This window comes from Pocillopora damicornis, chromosome 1 (assembly GCF_964200805.1).
Source record: "Pocillopora damicornis chromosome 1, jaPocDami1.2, whole genome shotgun sequence".
NCBI classification, from domain to species: domain Eukaryota; kingdom Metazoa; phylum Cnidaria; class Anthozoa; order Scleractinia; family Pocilloporidae; genus Pocillopora; species Pocillopora damicornis.
Genome location: NC_142670.1, coordinates 16,458,352 through 16,475,454, shown reverse-complemented (window position 1 = coordinate 16,475,454; position 17,103 = coordinate 16,458,352). Strand labels below are relative to the sequence as shown.

The window sequence follows — 17,103 nt, the reverse complement described above, 5'->3', positions numbered from 1 at the left end:
ACAACAAATATACACTCTCAGTGAGCTGGTGAGTCTTTCCAAGTCCGTTCAATTTGGACATTTGTACCGTAAATTGCACAAAGAAACTGAAGGACTTTTTTGAGAAAAGCCGCATTAAATCCCCTTGTGTCTTGTTGGAGTGTGGCATTCGAATTTAGTTTTTTTGAAGGAAAGACCAGATTTACACACGCCATTGCAGCAAACAAACGAGCAAACTCTCACAACTTCAAAATAAAAAATTTGAATTTACTCACAATTACTCTCCCCGCCGTTTACTTAATGAACAGAGGTAAATCTTCGTACACGAATGAATCGGGGATGAGAGTGAGTAATACTTTCCGTTAGATCATTGGCTGTTTTTGAAGAAAAAACAGTCCTTGCCAAACTATTTCCGTTGTTTTTCAAATGTTCTTACGCATTTTTTTGTTACGCGCTCTCCAATTGACAGGTGTCAGATTGTGACAGATACTTGTAAAAATGATGTTTCAAAGTTTGTTTGAGAGCCTTTTAAATCACCTTTATCGTGACAGAAATGAAAATGTTTCGCTGAGGCATCTCTCTTGAATTTGCATCACCTCTATTTTAACTACCATTTACTCGCTAAGATTAGCCACATTTAGAATAACTTAGAACGCGGCTTTGTTAAACAATATGAATGTTGTGCCGCGTAGCACTGGGAACACAAATGGTGAAACAGAGAATTAACTCTGAAGTGTAAATTAAAGTGCTATTTAAACCCATGAATAACCCACCGGGCGTTAGCCCTAATAAAGGGAAACAGGGAACCACACGAGGCAAAGAAAAAATCTTTTGACCTCGGTGGGAATCGAACCCACGACCTCCGGATTTGATCTACCGTTACTCTGCCGACTGAGCTACGAGGTCGCACAGAGAAAGTCGGGGACGATTTAGGATGGTGAATCGCGGCGAAGAGAAAGTAAGGGTACATATGAATGTTGTGCCGCGTAGCACTGGGAACACAAATGGTGAAACAGAGAATTAACTCTGAAGTGTAAATTAAAGTGCTATTTAAACCCATGAATAACCCACCGGGCGTTAGCCCTAATAAAGGGAAACAGGGATTCGATTCCCACCGAGGTCAAAAGATTTTTTCTTTGCCTCGTGTGGTTCCCTGTTTCCCTTTATTAGGGCTAACGCCCGGTGGGTTATTCATGGGTTTAAATAGCACTTTAATTTACACTTCAGAGTTAATTCTCTGTTTCACCATTTGTGTTCCCAGTGCTACGCGGCACAACATTCATATGTACCCTTACTTTCTCTTCGCCGCGATTCACCATCCTAAATCGTCCCCGACTTTCTCTGTGCGACCTCGTAGCTCAGTCGGCAGAGTAACGGTAGATCAAATCCGGAGGTCGTGGGTTCGATTCCCACCGAGGTCAAAAGATTTTTTCTTTGCCTCGTGTGGTTCCCTGTTTCCCTTTATTAGGGCTAACGCCCGGTGGGTTATTCATGGGTTTAAATAGCACTTTAATTTACACTTCAGAGTTAATTCTCTGTTTCACCATTTGTTAAACAATAGCTAACTCCGTTTAATTAACCGACCCATCATTTTTTTGCGGGAAATGATAGACTAATTATGCCATCTTTCTGTTTTCAAAACAAACTAGTTTTCTGAAGGTTGTGAATAAGAGTCCTCCTCTTTCCTCTAAATTTCGTATTAATGCGAGCGGCCATCTGATTCCATTGCTAGCTAAAAAATGGCGAGTCAAACGTTCCAGTGAGTGTGAGACATGTTCAACTGTTGTTTCTGTGAGACGGTAGAGTAGCTAGTGATACTTTGAACGTTTTTGTGTCCTGAAAGTTGCATAACATCAGTTGGCAGCACGTTGTTGTTTCCAGATTTTCCATTATTTACTGCCAAAGTAAACCGGTGCATCGTCGGTTTTCACTTCCGCGGGTCGCTTTCTACGTAGACTTTGTAGGCCTTTACTGGACATTTCTGGTTGTTCGGCGCAGCAAAAGTTTTCGGTGCAATGGCTCTTACATTCCGTGGATCGTTTCCTGAACGAGTTTTGGTTTCTCTTTCATTGAATTGGAGGTACTCCTGCCCTGTGGAAGTTTTGACAAAGTTTTACGTCTCACCTTGAACACATTTCTCTGTGCTTCTTACAGCCTAGTATAACAAAATGGATTATGTTGTTGAACCATACCGTGTTTAAAAGCGCTTTTACCGTGGAACTTCCAAAGAGATCTTTTTCAAACAGAACTTGAAGATCTTCCTCACAAAGCAGCAGAAGCTTTAGGCTTGTTGCCTATGCCTTTCCGTTTTAGATCCCTTTGCTTTGACTGAAGCGCTTTCGGAGTTTGCTCGAACTGGACGTCTTTCATAAGACAAAGTCCATAGTTCATTTTTCTTCGAATGGCGCTCAAAGCTAGCGAAGAATGCCCTTAAGAAATTAGGCCGGTATTCCTAGTTGTCTTCTTTTTTGCGAACCGTTATAAGGAACTCGCTGACAAACTTGTTCAGCGCTTGAGGAGTCATTAGTTCATTCGCCTCGTCCCGCCTTTCAAAACAAGAAATTCATGGAACACAGCAACATATCGTTTAGTCTTTTTCTTGGTGTTTTTATTTTCCTGTCCGTCTATGAACTCCTCTACTGATAAATTTAGGCTCTGAAAACGGTTAGTCTGATTAGAAGCCATCTTTCTTAAAAAAAAATGCGTCGTTGTCAGTGTGACAGTGGCTTTATAAGGGTCGTAGTAATATATATCACATCCGACAAACTCTGTGGCCACATGCAATGCACGTATGAAGCGATGAATGAAATTACGAATAACGTCGCCACCGTCACTCCGCCGATGAATTGTTCATACGTTTCTATTTTTGAGCGTGGCGCTGGTGGGTATTATTGTACGTTATTGTTCATCTAATTGTAAATTTATTCCAATTTCTTCGAGAAGTTGACATCCTCCAGGTGTAGCGTGAGATTTTTAAGGTGAACGCACGAGAAGATAACACCGAGCGCCGAAGGCCGTCCAAAGTAATGAATCTAGGAGCATGCTCTTACAGAAGATTTTAAATCTATAGCGTCTCGAAAGTGCCATTTCCTGCATTTTTCATTTGAGCTCTGAGTGACAAAGAAAACAATAGGTCGCTTAGGGCGAAGAGTCAACTTTCGGCGGATGGAATTGAGAATTTTCACTTCTAAATGCTGTTTTATGGCATCAACAAGCATATAGAAGCTTCAAAGTGCTCAATTCAGGCATCCACCATAAGTTGTATACGTAAATTTTATATATAGTTAAGTCCGCTCTTTTTGCAGTGTTGCTTGTAATTTTCAAAAATGATCCCGCTCTGTTAAAAAAAATTTAACCGAAATCACAATATATTTTCGAAATTACATACCCCTCTCTTTTATTTTAATTATTCTGAATAAAAATGTCATCGGGAACAAGTTGGAATTTTAAGCAGAGGCGAGATTGAAAGTTGCATGTTTACGGTCATGGCAGCAGAAGGAAATAGATGTTAAGCGAAAAAATAATTTTCAGGGTCAAAAACCATTGAAAAATAAAAAAAAATTACGTGATTTGTTCTTATAAATGATCGATCTAAATATGCGAAGCGAAAAAGTTCTTCAAACAAGAATTTTGTGAAAAAACGAGCCATTTATGATAGTTAATAAAAAAATAGGCCTTCCAGCGCAGAACGGATTTTCGCACGGGAAAAATTTAGTTTTCATTATTTCGGGAAATCAAGCTTGCTTCGTATTCTTTTAGACTAAAACCGATTCATGGGACTAATTTGAAAGAGGTCAATTGTTTTAAACCGAAATGCACCGGTCCGCTTCTAGAGAGACTGCGACTTAAAGCTCTAGAAACCATATTCTACTGAGAGTTGTGACAGCGCATTGAAGTTGCCCTGCCCTGAACTCACAGTGGCAAATAATCTCTGACAGCTGTTGTTTTAGAAACTGTCAAATTGTTCTAACTCGACATATGAACAGTACTACAAGCTTCTGAACTTACGGTATTTTTCAGGAATATTAAGACAACTAAAACTGAGTAAATTGAATAGCTATCGCTTTTAATAAGGCCGAACCAATACTTGACCAAGGATATTTTATCAAATCGCTCGGTTCAGGAAAAATTGTTCGCTACATACATCACAGGGAACTTCGGATTGAACTTTTCGAATTCAATCACAATAAGGGAAAAATCACGAAAATTGTCCAAGCTATTTCAAATGCTCTTTGCATAAACTAGTGTTTGTGTTTTCACCTTATTTTATGATGGTAAGGAAAAGCCCATTTAAGAAACTCGAATATCATGTTGTTTCGCATGCCGGCATTGAAATCTTTCCTGTGGAAAATAATAGATTGACGAATGTGTTACTTACGGATGGATGTCTTAAAAGACATTTGCGCCTGATAAGCGAAACTAAATAATGGAGTTGACAGATTTACCAGAAAATATAAATACGTTGCTGTACTATGAGCAACATGGGCTCTTACCAAAAACATTTCTTGTCACTTGAAGATATTGATGAAAATGATAATACGTTTATATCAGTAATGCACCTGAAGACTAACTATCGTCATTTGTTGACAGGCTCTTGGACAACAACCAGTTGGAGAATTTGCCAAAAGACATATTTATGAACAATATCCAATTAAGAGTGCTGTAAGTCAACAGTGAAGGCTATTCTTTCTAATTTTAATCATGCAGGCAATGTACAGGGACGATGAGCAGGGACAACGAAAGACTTACAGGGATAATTGTGACAGTTACAACATTGGAATGATGAGACATATTCACCAAAGTCACAAAGTGTATCATTGTTTTGTTTCAGTAGCTAAGGCTAGGCTTTTTAGTCATCAATCAGATAAAATTTATGATGTATCCACTCAGGCCATTAGTTCTAAGACTAATTAGCCTTCGAGCATTAGGGTGGAAGGAAGGGGCGGGGAGGAAGGTTGGGTAGCCACTGGAGGGTTACATCTTCCATGCTAGGAAAAGGGAGTTCGTCCGCTCGCGCTTGATTCTAAATCTCGGATAAGTTCGTTACAGAAAATAAACAAGTAACATGAATAGGCAATAATTTTTTTGGATACTTTCTAAAGCTATGTAAAGCCTTAATTGTGTCTAGCGTTTGCATAACCTTCTTGGATTCTCCCGGCTTCCCCTCGTGTTTAGATTAGAATATATAAACACAGAAAAAGCTCTCCGCCGTTCAAATATAGAATTGACGGAATCCACGAGATTTGGTCCGAACGTTGCTAGAACAATGAAAGAAAATAAAGCGATGTTGGCTTTTTTTTTCTTTTTCGCCGCAAATATTCTATCGACAGCCTAGGAACGCATCTGGTTTGCAAATGTTTCGGTGCTTAAACTCGGCAGCTCAATTTAAAGAAAATTAAGAGCTAATTTTCCTGTTTGGTAGCCCAATATGTCCTAATGATTGTGGTGTAGGTTTTTTTGTGGAAATATGTTTTAGTTTTCGAGAAATAATTTTTTTAGTTTGACCGCTCAAATACGCAGATTTTCACTATGAATATTACCCGAGTTGTGTGACCTCATGTAACGAATTTACTTGACCTTTGGTATTTCTGTCAACATAATCCTTTGCTTTATCATCTAAACTTAATCCTCTGTCATTACTGAAGCTCGCAAAGAATAAATTAGGTTTTGGTGAATATTTTTGTCCGACATACTTTTCCCATGTCGAAAAGTAGCATCAAAACAAAAACAGTTTTAACAATGACCGATATGACAGAATCTACTGAGTTTCCAGATTTAAAACACAAAAGCATGGTTATAAAGTTACTGTAAAAACTGAAGGAGTGAACAAAATCATTAAATATCTAATATACTTTTTTTTATTAACTGACAGTCTATTTACCAAACTTTATTACTTTTATTCCTATTTCTTTGACTGTGGTCACCTAACCTGTTTGTTAATGCATTATTCTGGGCAGATAGATGATTTTCTAGTCTGCGTTTTATGCCCTCTTTAGGCTCCCCATAATTAGTGAAGTTTATATGCTAAGATTAGCCGCATTTAAAATAACTTAGAAGGCAGTTTTGTTGAACAATGGCTAACTCTGTTCAATTAACTGACCCATAATTTTTTGTGTGAAATGATAGACTAGTTGTGCCATCTTTGTGTTTTCAAAACAAGTTTTCTCAAGTCTGTGAATAAGAGTCCTTCTCTTTCCTCTACATTTTGTATTAATGCGAGCGGCTATCTGATTCCATTGCTCACTAAAAAATGGCGAGTCAAACTTTCTTTGTAAAACGGGCACAAGAAAGCCTAATTTTCCGCTGTCCAACCGGTGGAAACCTTTAGTTCTCGACGTGTTGCACCTTATCATCTCGTAAGAATGAGTAATTGCATTTTGAAACTTGATAATGAACGAGTACGAAGCGTTTGCTTGTTCCTTTGCGCGTGTAAACATGTTGTAGTGTAAATGACCTTACTATGGAAACCAAAAGCAAGTGACTACACGCACAGGGTCCAGAGGAGTTTGAAAATTTAAGTTCGCTGTGTTTGTGAGCTAAAAAAGACTCGTTAGTACCTTCGACCATGTTAATTTTAATTATCCTCACGTTAAATTTGCGTTGCGCAAGGTATATACCGCAGTGCTAAAGACGAAGAGCTCGTAAGATGCCAAGATTAGCGTTCAATTGTAGGTTGTTTCACGGCTGGTGAGCGCGTACGATTTTTGTTCACAACCAGTCAATAAAATTCGCAAAAGTGAACCAACCGTGAAATAACTTATTTATCATATACGTTCCTGGATTTATAAGCGAACAGCACTCAAAGATAAACATATCTTTATTTTCTTTCAAAGGAAAACAACGCGCGGTCAAGCCCTCACAGTTCGAGAGTTGCACTGAAATGGCTTCCTTGTAAAATACTTTACATTTAAATTATCGAGCAAAAATGCCGTTTAAAGGCAGAGCTAGTAAGAATGAAATAAGAAATCCTGAAAATATGTCGAAAAACCCGAGACTTCATTTTTTGTTGCTTATGAGGACCCGCATGCTTGAATTGACAAACACCAGTAAGAATCCGAATCAAGAGGTTTGATTCTTTTGTAAGTTTTGCTAGGGTTTTCCTCTCACACTGAAAGTGTGGGCGATTGATTTAAAGTGTTTATTGCCACACCTATTTGTCCTCCGCTTAGAACAGCACCCGAAAAAAAGAGAAACGGGCTGCTGTGCTGCTTGTTTGCTTTACTGAGAAAAAAATGGACGAAATGTTGGATAAGTGAGTTCGTCAAACTCGTGCTTTCTTTTCTCCGGAATAGAAATGCCAGACTGGGGAGTTATTTCTCTCGAACTCATTCCAGTGAGAGTGTGACTCATATTCAACTGTTGTTTCTGTGAGACGGTAGAGTACCGAGTGATACTTTGATCGTTTTTGTGTCCTGACAGTTGCATAATAGCAGTTGGCAGTACGTCGTTGTTGCCAGATTTTACATTTAGTACTGTCAAAGTAAACGGTGCATCGTTGGTTTCCATTTCCGCGGGTCGCTTTTCTGCGTAGACTTTGTAGGCTTTTACTGGACATTTCGGGTTGTTCGGCACAGAAAACATTTTCGGTGCAATGGCTCTTACATTCCATAGATCGTTTCTTGAACGAGTTTTGGTTTGTCTTTCATTGAATTCGAGGTACTCCTGCCCAATGGAAGTTTTGAAAAAGTTTTACGTCTCCCCTTGAACACATTTGTCTATACTCCCTGCAGCCTAGTAACTTAAAATGGATTATGTTGTTGGGCCATACCGTGTTTAAAAGCGCTTCTGCAGTGTAACTTCCCAAGAGATCCTTTTTAAACAGAACTTGAATATCTTCCTCTCTTAAAGCAGCAGAAGCATTACACTTGTTGCCCATGCCTTTCCGTTTTAGATCCCTTTGCTTTGACTGAAGCGCTTTCTGAGTTTGCTCGAACTGGACGTTTTTCACAAGGCAAAGTCCATAGTATATTTTTCTTCGAATGGCGCTGAAAACTGGCGAAGAAAGTCCTCAAGGAATTAGGCTCGTATTCCTCGTTGTGTTCTTTTTTGCGAACCGTTATAAGGAACTCGCTGAGAAACTTGTTCAGCTTGATGAGTCATTCGTCCATTCGTCTCGTCTTGCCTTTCAAAACAAGAAATTCATGGAACAGAGCAACGTCGTGTTTTTTGTTTGGTTTTTTTTGGTGTTTTTCGTCATAAGGCAAAGTCCATAGTTGTTTTTTTCTTCAAATGGCGCTAAAAGCTTGCGAAAAATACCCTTAACGAATTAGGCTCGTATTCCTAGTTGTCTTCTTTTCTGCGAACCATTAGAAGGAACTAAACTTGTTCAGCGCTTGAGGGGTCATTCGTTCATTTGCCTCGTCTTGCCTTTCAAAACAAGAAATTCATGGAACAGAGTAACATATTGTTAAGTCTTTTTCTTAATGTTTTCATTTTCTGTCCGTCTATGAACTCCTCTACTGATAAATCTAGGCTCTGAAAACGGTTAATCTGATTTTAAGCCATCTTTCTTAAAAAAAAAAAAAATTGCGCCTAAGCTCTTAGAAATGTGCAATTTGTCGGTCAAGAGGAGCGGCGAGCAAGCGACACGGTTTTTTTCATTAGTGAAAATAATGATAATCGTATGACCAATCAGCTGGCGTCTCTAGCGCGAAGAAACTATTTTTGTCTGGATGAATTTTGGCGCGTAAATCTCGGTATGTATATAATAATGAATAATACGCGGCTTCGCTCGAAAAAGCTTCGTTTTGCGCCGGCTAACTAGCGGTTATTTATTTTAAAATTGCTGACTTGCATAGAGTGACAAACAGCACCGAGTCGTTAGGGGGACATGGAGCCGATAATCTGTTGCTAAAGGATTGATAGAGCTTATTAACTGCGTGAAGCGATAAGGATTTATATTTTACGCGGTAAGGATTAACTTTTAAAACAGTAATTCATGTGTTCAAACTGAGCTCCTCTGGACCTTTTGAAAAACGTCGTGCTCACTGAATTCCTCGTGAAAATCCTGAGGGAAAGTGATTTGTCGTGAGTGTTTCCTTTTTTAGTAGAACTTTCGAATAGGACAGGAGATCTTCATTTTCGCTTATATTCTGTTAGTAACATACTTAACAAACACAAGCGACAAATTAAGCTGGGTGATAAAAGATAAGCTGACGTCTTAAGGAAACAAAGGAACTTAGCGTGTTAAAAAAAAAAAAAAAATCTAGCAAGTTATAGATTCAAAGCTCTACCGCGCTGGCCAGATATGAAAAATGGCTACCAAGACGCTTTCCAGAATCAATTGTTTTTATGTGCATATCTGCACGATAAGCGTGTTATGCTACTGGCGCGCGAGCGTGTTATAACGTGCCGAGTTCGTGCGTTCCCCTGAATCCTTGGAATCCGTGGAGGGTCACAAATAATAATTCCGAGAATGATTTCTGATAGGAAACAAAACCAGGCACTGGGGAAAAAGGTTTTTCTCCGTGCTAATATCCATTATTTCGAGGGCTTAAATTAGGTTTGTTTCCATTGTGTCCTTTTTCCAAGCCTTTTGGGTGTACAATATTTTTAAAGTCTCTGAGGGGTGGCTGGAATATTTAGGAAATGAGAAATGTGTACAACATTAAACCAGATAAATTGCTTTGTTTTTTAGAGAGAGGATTCTTGCGTTCATAAATGTAAAGAAAGTTTCATGAACAGAAAAGTGTAAGATATAATGTAAAATGGAATATGAAAGTAGCCCCAAACAAAAATTTTGTAATAAAAACTTTCTCTGAATCTCGTTGTGAATGACTTTGCATCGGCGATTTTTTTTTCCATAAATTTAAGTTTATAACCTGAACAAGCCATTTAAAACAAAAGCAAAAAAAGGAAAAAATGATAATAGTAAATGTAACATGCAGTCGAGTTATTAAGAAAAACAGAATCTACTGAGCTTCAAGCTTTTGAAAGACAAAAGGATGGTTACAAAGTTACTGTAGTAGTTTATGATAGTAAACGATGGCAAGTAGGCACACCATGTGTATTTCATAGTCGCTAGCAAGTAAATTTTGCCGGACTTTGAGTTCGTCTCAAGATGGAACAACGCAAATACACAGGTAAATATTTACTGTAACTTTATAACTATCCCTTTGTCTTTTAAAAGCTAGAAGCTTAGTAGATTCTGTCGTGTCGGTCATTGTTAAAACTGTCTTTGTTTTGATGCTACTTTTCGACATGGGAAAAGTATGTCGGACAAAAGTATTCACCAAGAAATAGATATCTCTTTGCCAGCTTCAGCAATGACAGAGGATTAAGTTTGTGAGGATAAAACAAAGGATTATGTTGACAGAAATACCGGAGGTCAAGTTAATTCATGACACGAGGTCACACAACTCGGGTAATATTCACGGTGAAAATTTGCATATTTGGGCGGTCGAACGAGAAAAGTCATTTCTCGAAAACTAAAATATATTTTCACAAAAAAACTGCACCACAATTATCAGGACATATTGGGCTACAAAATATGAAAGTAGGAGTGAAAACGAATTTTGAGCTACTGACACCCTCTCTTAGTTGGATTGCTGGAAAATTCTGACACACTTCAGCGTTTGATTCTTTGTGATGACTTTTTGCAAATACATTTTATCAGAGGCCATGTTTAGTACTCAATTAAATGATGCTCATTTTATTGTACTTGCCTCCTTCGTCTCACGAGAGGAAATGACAGTTGATAAACAACTGTCAGAAGCTGGAACAAGCTCCTCCGCTTGCGGATGATATAAAGCCCGGTTACTGAGCAAAGACAAAAGAAATAACAATCTTTTATTTCTTGCTGTAGATTCAAGGCATTTTGTAGGAGCATAGGCTTAAAGCAAAGAGATAAATCAAGCAAAAAAATGACGCTTAAATTATAAAGTGACACATCATGAGCGTAAAAATTACTTGAGTCTTTCCTTTCCTACAAGGAAAAAAGGTATTCATGTTGAAAATAAAATACTCATAAATTAAATAAACTATTTGGACGCTTTCGTGAGTAGATCATAATTGGAAAATGTCACGTGAACCGGAAACAAATCGGTACCCACACCTTTCCCTTTTCGTTTGTTTTTGTTTGCTTGTTTGCACAGAGGAATGCCAAAGCTTTTACTTTCTTTGAGTTTTTTCGTTTTGTTTATCTTTTTTTTTCGGAGAAGAGAGGTAACAACTTTTTTTCGAGTCCTCTCATTCTTTGAACTTTGTTATCGTATATCATACGATTGAAAATAGATTGACTTATTTTTTATAGGCTGTTGAACAACAACCAGCTGAAGAATTTACCTTCAGGAATTTTCAGTAGCAATACCCATCTGGAATGGCCGTGTGGCTGCAGCCGTATTAACACTTGGACTATGAAATGTCCTTTGAAATATGCATTAGTTCAGGAAAATTTGTTCGTGAAATAGATTACCTGAGAAATATTTCTAGGGACATTTGCTAACGGAATTATTCTGAGGTAGAATTTCGCCCTTTGAAACCTTTCCCTCTTCCTTAAATAGCCTCATTAACAAGTCAAGAATATTCTATGTGGTTCAGTACTTAGGTCGTGTTTCAATTTTCCTCTAAATATTCTTTTTTGGATGAAGGGATAAAAAATTTAAAAAGAAAAAAACGGGAAAAATATGACAACCTCATATACAAATTATTTTTTTTTAAAGAGGGCACGGTAACGAATCCTGCAATCTGATTGGTTCTTTACCCGGTCAGTATTTTCCTATCTCTGCCCACAGGCCTCGGTAACGCTTTCGTGAAGTACATCCCAAATTTCGTTGCCATTTTTCATAAATATATCTCGTTTTTCCGGCTACGCGGTATTTTTAAGCAAACAAGTCGGTCACTACCTCAAGCCGATAAATAACTTATGAATCCTCTCTTTTCTCTCTATCAAATCACCTTGGTTGAGAGAAAAATATTGGTTTAGTGTCATTACTGAGTTGGTTGACAAGCGGCCTAAAAACCGTCCGCAGTTAATTTTAATCGTCCACAAAAAGTACCTAGAAAGTTAAAACGTGCGGTATTTCGTTACAGTTAAACGATGGAACTTTCATTCATTTAATACCTGAATTTTCTCAAGCAATTCGTTCGTAGTGAAAGAGCGAGCGAAGTTTTAATTTAAGTTCTACAACAAATATACACTCTCAGTGAGTCTTTCCAAGTCCGTTCAATTTGGACATTTGTACCGTAAATTGCACAAAGAAACTGAAGGACTTTTTGAGAAAAGGCCGCATTAAATCCCCTTGTGTCTTGTTGGAGTGTACCATTCGAATTTAGTTTTTTTGAAGGAAAGACCAGATTTACACACGCCATTGCAGCAAACAAACGAGCAAAGTCTCACAACTTCACAATAAACAATTTGAATTTACTCACAATTACGTTCCTCGCCGTTTACTTAATGAACAGAGGTAAATCTTCGTACACGAATGAATCGGGGATGAGAGAGAATAATACTTTCCGTTAGATCATTGGCTGTTTTTGAAGAAAACATTGTAGAGAAAGTACTTGCCAAACTATTTCCGTTGTTTTTCAAATGTTCTTACGCATTTTTTTGTTACGCGCTCTCCAATTGACAGGTGTCAGATTGTGACAGATAATTGTAAAAATAATGTTTCAAAGTTTGTTTGGAAGCCTTTTAAATCACCTTTATCGTGACAGAAATGAAAATGTTTCGCTGAGACATCTCTCTTGAATTTGCATCACCTCTATTTTAATTACCATTTACTCGCTAAGATTAGCCACATTTAGAATAACTTAGAACGCGGCTTTGTTAAACAATAGCTAACTCCGTTTAATTAACCGACCCATAATTTTTTTGTGGGAAAAGATAGACTAATCATGCCATCTTTCTGTTTTCAAAACAAACTAGTTTTCTGAAGGTTGTGAATAAGAGTCCTCCACTTTCCTCTAAATTTCGTATTAATGCGAGCGGCCATCTGATTCCATTGCTCGCTAAAAAATGGCGAGTCAAACGTTCCAGTGAGAGTGTGAGACATGTGCAACTGTTGTTTCTGTGAGACGGTAGAGTAGCTAGTGATACTTTGAACGTTTTTGTGTCCTGAAAGTTGCATAACATCAGTTGGCAGAACGTCGTTGTTTCCAGATTTTCCATTATTTACTGCCAAAGTAAAAACGGTGCATCGTCGGCTTTCATTCCGCGGGTCGCTTTTCTGCGTAGACTTTGTAGGCCTTTACTGGACATTCTGGTTGTTCGGCACAGCAAAAATTTTCAGTGAAATGGCTCTTACATTCCGTGGATGGTTTCCTGAACGAGTTTTGGTTTCTCTTTCATTGAATTGGAGGTACTCCTGCCCTGTGGAAGTTTTGACAAAGTTTTACGTCTCCCCTTGAACACATTTCTCTGTGCTCCTTGCAGCCTAGTAACCCGAAGTGGATCATGTTGTTGAAGCATACCGTGTTTAAAAGCGCTTCTGCCGAGTAACTTCCCAAGAGATCCTTTTCAAACAGAACTTGAACATCTTCCTCACTTAAAGCAGCGAAGCATTAGGCTTGTTGCCCATGCCTTTCCGTTTTAGATCCCTTTGCTTTGACTGAAGCGCAAAGACAAAGTCCATAGTTTATTTTTCTTCGAGTTAGGCTCGCATTCCTAGTTGTCTTCTTTTTTGCGAACCGTTATAAGGAACTCGCTGACAAACTTGTTCAGCGCTTGAGGAGTCATTAGTTCATTCGCCTCGTCCCGCCTTTCAAAACAAGAAATTCATGGAACACAGCAACATATCGTTTAGTCTTTTTCTTGGTGTTTTTATTTTCCTGTCCGTCTATGAACTCCTCTACTGATAAATTTAGGCTCTGAAAACGGTTAGTCTGATTAGAAGCCATCTTTCTTAAAAAAAAATGCGTCGTTGTCAGTGTGATAGTGGCTTTATAAGGGTCGTAGTAATATATATCACATCCGACAAACTCTGTGGCCACATGCAATGCACGTATGAAGCGATGAATGAAATTACGAATAACGTCGCCACCGTCACTCCGCCGATGAATTGTTCATACGTTTCTATTTTTGAGCGTGGCGCTGGTGGGTATTATTGTACGTTATTGTTCATCTAATTATAAATTTATTCCGATTTCTTCGAGAAGTTGACATCCTCCAGGTGTAGCGTGAGATTTTTAAGGTAAACGCATAAGAAGATAACACCGAGCGCCGAAGGCCGTCCAAAGTAATGAATCTAGGAGCATGCTCTTACAGATGATTTTAAATCGAAAGTGCCATTTCCTGCATTTTTTTATTTCAATACTGAGTGAGAAAGAAAACAATAGGTCACTTAGGGCGAAGAGTCAACTTTCGGCGGATGGGAATGATAACTTTCTCTTCTAAATGCTGATTTATGGCATCAACAAGCATAAAGAAGCTTCAAAGTGCTCAATTCAGGCGTCAACCATAAGTTGTATACGTAAATTTGATATATAGTTGAGTCCGCTCTTTGTGCAGTGTTGTTTGTAATTTTCGAAAATGAGCCCGCTCTGCTAAAAAAATCAAACCGAAATCACAATATATTTTTGAATTTACCTACTCCTCTCTCTTATTTTAGTTATTCTGAATAAAAATGTCTTCGGGAACAAGTTGGACTTTTAAGCAGAGGCTAGATTGAAAGTTGTATGTTTATGGTCATGGCAGCAGAGGGAAATAGGTGTCAAGCCAAAACATAATTTTTAGTGTCAAAAACCATTGAAAAATAAAAAAAATTACGTGATTTTTTTTTCTTATAAATGATCGATCTAAATATGCGAAGCGAAAAAGTTCTTCAAACAAGAATTTTGTGAAAAAACCATCCATTTATGGTGGTTACTGACTATCAAAAAATAGGCCTTTGAGCGTAGAACCGATTTTCGCACGGGAAAAACTTAGTTTTTATTATCCCGGGAAATCAAGATTGCTTCGTATACTTTTAGACTAAGACCGATTCATGGGAATAGTTTAAAAGAGATCAATTTTTTTGAACCGAAATGCACCGGTCCGCTTCTAGAGAGACTACGACTTAAATCTCCAGAAACCTTATCTGCATATTCCACTGGGAGATGTGGCAGTGCATTGAAGTTGCCCTGATCTGAACACTGTAGCAAATAATCTGTCACAGCTGTTGTTTTACAAACTAACAAATTGTTCTAACTCGACATCTGTACAGCACTACAAGCTTCTGAACTTAGGGTATTTTTCAGGAATATCAAAACACCTAAAACTGAGTAAATTGAATAGCGCGTTCAACCACTTTCTTTTTTTCTTTTGGTTTTTCCTACGAAATTTACTATTCGAACCAAAGAGGAAGAATTGTACACTTGTTTTATGATAGAAATAATAATGATAATAATAAAGAAGACACAAAAATGAGAAAGCAAAGGAAGCCCAGGCATTGAAAAGTTTCTCTTAACCAGCCTCGTTTCCATGTTCTTGAGGGTCTCCAAATGGCCTTGAGCCATAATTTTTTACAAAAATAGATTTCAATCCTAAAATATCTCTTTCATGATTAAAACCCCTAACCAAGTTTATATGCAAAATTTGAGCTAAATCAGTCGGCCCGTCTGTCCGCAGCTTTTCGATCTGGCTTCTTTTTTATAGACTATCGCTTCTGATAAGGCCGAACCAACCCTTGAAAGAGGAAATTTTATCAAATCGCTCGGTTCAGGAAAAATCGTTCGCTACATACATCTCTAAATTATGCAGTTTTCAGGCCGTCCTTGCATGAACTAAAATGCAACAGCAGGACTTCTCTAGCTATAAATATATACATGTGGCCTTCCATTACCAAGATATAATGATATTTTTTGTATCGTGTCCTTCCTGACGAAACCGCGGGTTAATTACCAGTGGACGTGTTCGCCATATTTAATTCATGCCAAACCCGGCCTTATGTAGTGTGGCAAAAATGCATGTGGTAGTTTCTCAAAATCTCCAGCAATACTATCACGAGGGCTTATAAGGTGGGTCTTCAAATTCATCATTTCATTTTTCTGGTATCTTCCGCTGTTTTGATGTACCAACCAACCAAACTTCGCTAAAATTGTAAATGGCGCCATATTGAAATGAACAAAATCAACATTGCAATGACACAAGCAAAGCATTGTTTGAGTCGCAGCCGCACTTAGCTTTTTATTTTTGCTTTGACATAAATAGTTCCTTACCTTAGAAATCTTTTATAGGCCCTTCTTATTCCGCTTGGAAGATATTTTCGAAATACTGTCCTTTGAAATTTGGTGTGAAGGTGGCCTACCGGCTAACTCATTGAAGCCACTGAGCCGGGATGAGTAAAATAAAGTTACTTGTTGTTGTCATTTTCTACAGCGCGTCACAACCCAGTTACGTTTAGTCTACTTTGATCTTAATTTTGGTTTTATTGACGTCGCACACAAAAAGGGTCCCGTACAAAACGGCAGGTAACGCTAGCGATTTGCCGGATTTGAATTTTTCACAGGTTCCTGTCACTCTGCGTGACATATGATAATCTGTCACGTAACGAGATCAACAAACAATTCATTCTGCCTCACATATAAGATCTAAACAAATATATTGCCATCATGAACGAGAACGATGCAACAAAGAAATAGACTTTACAAAATTTCACAAATATAAACCGTACAGTGAAAACCTTATGGAACGAAAATAACAATACAATTTTCCCACGGAAAACAAATGTGATGGGTTAACGAAAGTAAACAAAAAACAAAAGCGTAATAATCGTCGGTGAAGGGAATAAAGACAACGGTTGCTTTAACTCCAGCAGAAAAAGAATGTCTTAAACTTTACATGATATTGTAGGTGGCGTTTGTGGCGCAGAGGAAGCCACAAGCGTTTTTTACAATTTTCAGGTGCTGAGACAGAGATTGAACTTATCTTAGCAAGAAGCGGGATTTTCGCGAAGCCTGATACACGGAAGAGCTGCTCCTCTTCCAAACCAGGAGAAAAGGAGAATGAGAATTGAACCTGTAAGGTTAGAACATTTTGTTTCTTTCATAACGAGTCCACACGTTACTCAAGATGTTCCTTTCGGGGAAAAACTTCTAAAATTGTCGACTGGCGAGATCATAAAAACACCCAATGTTATCAGAACAATGATACCAGAGCGTATTGTCCAATAGTATTAACAATACTGCTGTGAAACCAACTTTGAGCCT

The 17,103-nt window shown here is 38.1% G+C and overlaps 1 pseudogene; it reads right to left on the bottom strand.

Moving 5' to 3' along the window:
• Positions 1-6,955: 6,955 nt before the first annotated feature.
• Positions 6,956-10,601, bottom strand: LOC149052349 (uncharacterized; annotated as a pseudogene).
• Positions 10,602-17,103: the final 6,502 nt, after the last annotated feature.